Source organism: Equus caballus, chromosome 9 (assembly GCF_041296265.1).
Source record: "Equus caballus isolate H_3958 breed thoroughbred chromosome 9, TB-T2T, whole genome shotgun sequence".
NCBI lineage: Eukaryota > Metazoa > Chordata > Mammalia > Perissodactyla > Equidae > Equus > Equus caballus.
The window spans coordinates 74,183,416-74,189,512 of NC_091692.1; the positions used below are offsets into that span (position 1 = coordinate 74,183,416).

General features: G+C 38.6%; 1 long non-coding RNA gene across 1 annotated transcript; it reads left to right on the forward strand.

Annotated features, from left to right (window-relative positions):
- Positions 1-353: 353 nt before the first annotated feature.
- On the forward strand, positions 354-5,169 carry LOC138915639 (uncharacterized). The gene is made up of 2 exons (XR_011421735.1): positions 354-735; positions 4,324-5,169. It is a non-coding gene; the product is annotated as an uncharacterized lncRNA (long non-coding RNA).
- Positions 5,170-6,097: the final 928 nt, after the last annotated feature.

Here is a 6,097-nt window from a genome sequence, read left to right on the forward strand (position 1 = left end):
GAACTCTACCCAAGGTCATGATGATGTCTAAGCTTCCTTTTGTCTTGGAGAAAGCAAGGAGAAAGAAAAGGAAGAAGAGGCGAAAAACTGAATATTTACTCGAAATTAACTAAGTTATTTTGGGAGAGACCAAATTCTAAAATGGATGACACTGTATTTCCGTAGTGGCTAGATTAAGTCGTGTTTTGTTGACAACAGTAGAAATGGGTTGTGAGCACACGAGCAAGTGAAGTCAAGTTTTATTTCTGCATATTCAAGTCATCGTGGGTAAAATTATCCCTGTTACTGTGCAGATCAGGAATGGATGTGGAGATGAATTTCGCTCAAGACAATTAGTCCTAGAAGACAGGGAGAAGGATTTCAACTATGTTTAATAGCAGAGGTTTTTTATTTCCCTAAGGAAATATGATACTCAAAACACACACACAAACTATAAAAAGAAAAGTGTTCTGGTTGAAGCCTGAGTTGGAAGTCCAGATGCTCACCCATCTTGCCTCCTCTTTGCCCCTCAGATCTGCTCCTGAGCCTCCTTCACGGACTTTACTTTCCACGAGACACATTTGTAAAACGTTGGGCTATACTGACCTCTTTATGGACCTTGAGATCAACTTTGCAGCAAAGTCAACGTTTAGAACAAAGCTGAGAACCTCAAAGATGTAAAAGCAGATTTTCTGAAGGAACGGATTCAGTACTAAAAGAGGACATCAGGCAGCCTGGGTTTGAATCCCAGCTCAGGTATGTATGAGTTATATAAATCACTTGAATAACAAATAAATTTAGCAAGTTACTAAACCTACCTGTATCTCAGGCTATCTATGATCACCCAGTTTACAGGATTGTTAGAAAAATTAGTGCTGATACATGCAAAGCACCTGATACATAGTGGGGGCTCAGTAAATGACATATAAATTGATGAGATTTAATAAAACTCATGGACTTTTAATTAAGTTATGTTTGGCAAGTTTTCTTTCTCTGCATCTCTTTAATTCTTCCTATCTTGAACAAACACACTGAACTTCTTAAAGCTTATTTGACTGCCTTATCTTTGGGACAGAGGGAGAAAACAACAAGTAAATTCAGATTTTTGAATATCCAGATAGAGAAAATAATCCTAAAGCAGACGACTTAGGTCCAGAGAGAGGGGTGTAGTGAATCATTTTTGCACACTTCTAACACTGTATCTGATGTCTCAGAGCACAGTGAGGTCAAAGCTCCAAATGAGAAAGGGGAGGATGGGTAGAAGGGGTCACACTGCAACAAAAGTGTATTCTCATAGTCAAGAAAGAAAAGAAAGACTGTCGTACTATACGACAGACAGTCTTCATAATGTTTCAAATTACCAACAAATGATTAAGCTATATTCAATATTTTGTATTTAAGAAATAAAACGAGTCACCTTAGAAATGCCACAATCAAAACTATTTCATCTTTTAAAACTCTGGCACTTAAATCATTTGGTTTCCTTTCTCCAAAAAATCCATTTATGGGCACTGCACATTTACTCAAAAGTAATGGGAGATATTGTAGCATAGCGCTGAAAAGCTGAGGTCATGTAGGCGCACTGCTTGATTTCAAATGCAGTCAGAGTAGCTGAGTTCAAATCCTACCTATACTCATCCATCTGTATGTAACTTTGGGCAAGTTACTTTTAACCCTGCTAAGACTCACTTTACCAATCTCAGTGGGATTAATAATGATAAATAATTCACAGATTTGTTGTGAGAAATGAGTGACATACTCCAGGTAAAATGTTTAGTACAGTTCCTAGAACATAGTAAGGACTCAGCAAAACAAAATATTAGTACTCCTACTATTACTGCTACTGCTACTGTACTGCAGTGGTAGTGGCAGAAATAGTGTTGCAGTAGTACTGCTAGTATGAGTATTAATACTACCAGTATTCGTATCATGTATAGGTATCTCAATTTCAGATGTTTCACTACTGGTTCCCCAACTACGTTACAATTTTCTTCATAACAGGCTTCATTTATCACAATTTTAAAATCTGCCACAATTCCTAGCACAGTTCTGGACTTGTAGTAGTCAGCTAGAAAATATTTCTTGATTGATTGATATAATATATGCATTATAGTTGGATGAATATGAATTCATTTGCATTTCAACTCAACTACTTTAATAAAAACCCAGTTTCACATTTGATGTCTCTGTCTACTCAACTCTATGTTGCAAACAGCTAATTAGGGATGCTATGGTGCTGTTTGAGTTTTGGCAGACTATAATCCATGGATTTTAATACAACCAACTGCCTAATTCATCTACATTGGTCCACAAGCCAGGAAAATATATTCAAATTGAAGAATATTATTTGGTTAAGGAAAATCAGAGGAACAGCCTTGCCTAATTATGACTTTTAGAGTCAAAAATTTACTTAGAGAAATGGTTTTATTGATGCTTTCATTTATACTAAGCTTTGTTTATGTCATAAATACTAAAGAAACAATATTTTGCCCCCAGGGATATTCACAGGTATAGCATTAGCCAAGTAAACATGTCAGTAGTTGTGGTAATGTGTTCAACATTTTTCAAAGTAATATGGAACAAAAACATTTCAGTTAAAAATAAATTTGAATTCTGATATCCATGCAAATACCATTTTTAACACACAAATTTTCAAATGAGAGTACTCTCTGTGAAATAATTCTGAAGAGTCAATCACTATATGTTTGCTGAATTAATTTTCTTTTACTTTTCATTTCTACTCAAAACAATTAAAATTAGATAGGTCTCTAATTTTAAACAAAATGAGACAATATGAAATAATACATCTCATCTTATTGAGTTATATATAGTTTACATAAAACCATCGTATATAATTCTGTTTTGGGACTGACTGGATGTAACAAGTCTAGTTAAATCCATGTAAATTATCTCTCAAAGTCTCTTGGTGTATTCAATTGCACCAAGCAATATTATAACATAAAATTTTGTAAACTCAATAGATGGCATAGATATTAGATAGATGTTAGACAGACAGAATAGTGAATAGAGTGATAGAGACAGACTTCAATCATTAATGCAGTTATTATTTGTAATAATCCACTTCCTCATGTCCTCTCTTCTCCACCTGACAGCCCTTAAATTTTCTTTATCTTCTGATTACACTAGGAAACAATAATCAGGTATATAAAAACAGATTTTGATTATGTTAATTTTATGAAGGAGAAAATAGCCCAGGAAAACCAGATTCAATTTTTTTAAAGAAAAGGGCAAAGAGTAGAAAGGAAATTGATAGAGAAATCAGAAAGACGGTGTGAAAAGAACTGGAACCTGTTTTTGACAAGCTAGAATGGATGATGCAATACAGCGGCAGACATTATTTATTGCCATTCTAATATTTATTCTTCTCTTCCTTACCTGATTATATTTATGTCAATAATTTTCCTCACCTCCCAAATAAAACAACAACTAAATCTCACAGTCTTCCTTTCAGCTAGGAAAAGCCATGTCCTGATCAATAAATGAGATGTCAGTAGGAGGGCATGGCTTGAGCAGGGAGGAGCTGCTCGAAAGGAGACATTGCAAAGGAAGAGACTCAATTCATATGTCCCATTTGCCCTTTGACTTTATCCTTCTTGCTGCCTAGAATGATACAGAAGGGTATGATGCTGGAGGCACAGCAGCCATCTTGTCACCACAAAGCGATAAGCATCAAGATGAAAGCCACGTGAAAAGCCTGGATAAACGTCTATTCAAAATCAAAAAAAAAGAAAATTTTAAGGCTCTTTTGAGGAAAAGAGGGGCACCCAGCAAGGAGGTTACTTTTGGACTATGTTCCCCACTTCCCCGGACAAAAAGATAGTTCAGAAAAACTTCTGTGAATGGGAGGCCAAGAACAAACACATTTTAGGCTGTCAAAGGGCTGCATGGAATATAATATGATCTGAGTTTATGGGAATCAATAAGAATCACCCAGAAATTACTTCTTTTCTTTGAAACTGAATAACATGCCTGTATAGGTCATGGTTGGTTGCAGAAAACATTATCTGCTCTTGCTTATTTAAAAAGAAAGAGTTTCATTACAACATATTAAATGGTTTATAGAATTTTGGGGAAGCTGAAAAGACAAAATTTAATTTAAACTTTCAGAAATGACTTCAGAACTACCTCCAAATTTGAGCCACATAGAGAGCCACTGTTTCTTCTATGATCAGGAAACCTGCATGAAACAAGGCCAATTTGCTTTAACTATACTCAGGTAGTTGTCTGTTTGCAAAAGAACTTAGCTAATGCATTACTAATGCCCACTTTGTAGATAACATCTCTGAGGCTTGGGTCACCATGGTAACTGGTGGGGTTCTTAAGTTTTTCAGGAACTGAGAGTCAACTCCTTGCCCAGTTCAGGCTGGTTAAGACCACCAAATCGTCAACTGGCCCTGCACGGAGGACTGATAGGTGACCCTTTGACACCAAGAGAAGCCGAGAACTCCACCCTCAGACCGTGGTAACGCAGTCATTTTGTGAACACGTGTCCTATGAAGAGCCATGAAGTTTGACTATCCTTGCACAGATCATCAATCACCTCGCTTCTCCTTATCTCCAATCATTTATTCCCACACTTCAGACCATCCCATCCCTTTATCCCATAAATACCCCTAATCCCCATTTTTCAGAGAGGCAGATTTGTGATTGGTTCTCCTGTCTACTCACTCAGCTGCCTTTCTCTGCTGCAAACTCGCCATCTCTGTGACTGGCATATTCGTGTGGCAGGTTCGGTAACTTGCAGACCCAGAACCTTACTGCACCACCATCATCTGTAGGCTTCCATGGTCAGAAAGCTGCTGCCAGCTCCAGAACCAAGCTACCCCTAATATAACTGATGAGGATCAAGGCTGACCCAGGGAGAAAAGCCCAAGGCGTCCTGCCCTGCATACCGATCTATATCATCCTTCAGGAAGCATAGGATGTCCTGACCTGATCAGATCTGATTCTTATCTAAAGTTATAGGACCACCCAATAACCAGACCCCACCTACTCTGATACCATTTTAATGACTTTTTTACATAATCTTTCCTTTGTCTTGTAAAGAGATAACTCACATACCTATGCCTTGTAAATTTATCCCTACCCTCAACCCACGTTTGCAGCTCTTTACTGCCCATGGGTCCTGTCCCCATGCTATTCTCTGAATAAAGGAGCACTACTACCAGATCTTGAGAGTCCAAGAAAGCTTTCTTTTGACTCCTCGGCTCACCTGAGCCCTCGTCAAAACCACTAGCAATATGGATGACGCTTACCATGCCAGTAAAGGAAGGTACAAATAGAAAAAAAACCTGAATCGGGTATGAGTGCCAATCCATCACATCCATTGGGGTTGGGCCAGAGTAAGACAAATAAGGCACAGAGAGATCAAAACTTAAGGACGCACTCATTTTCAGGGGTGTGCAACTGCCCCTAAGTGAGCACTTCCTTAAATTTTGTACCCTAGGTGTCTCATTTGCTTCAACATAGCTCCAGTCCTGAAATCCACCATACAAATAGAACGAGAGGGACTGGATTTGGAGTGGATGCAAATAGTGGAACTAGGGAGTAAAATGGGAAACAACTAAAGCAGTGTAACTATTGTGGGGGTGGGGAGGGAAACTCTTCTGAGTGTTCAATAATTTGTGGGCTTGTTCAATGTGTTTTTAAGGGAAAAGCTTTGACCTCTTTAATCAGTGTTATGGAAGCAACTCAGATTATGTAGCAAAAGCTTCTGATGACCTGCCTCTCCTCACCTCAGCTAAATGTGATTTCAGCTGCAGCTGTGGTAGATAACTGCATGTGGTCTCAGACTCTTCTGGAGCTGCAAGCGTCCCACCTCAAGTATGTACCGCCCCTCTTCTTGCCCCAGGACCTTCTCAAAAGCCACAGAAGCCAACAGGGGCGGTCTTACGTGTAGGGACCTAATCACCCCAGGGACAATCGTCATCCAAGGCGAGAAGGAGCCGGTGGATAAATGTTTCAGCCCAGGGCTTCTCAACCTCTGTGATGCAGAGCCAGTTTCCTTCCTTCCTATCTTTAAGTGGTCATCCAGAGAAACCAATACTTTCACTTTTGAAAATCATACACTTAAACGTTGCAGCAATGTCAAATTGCT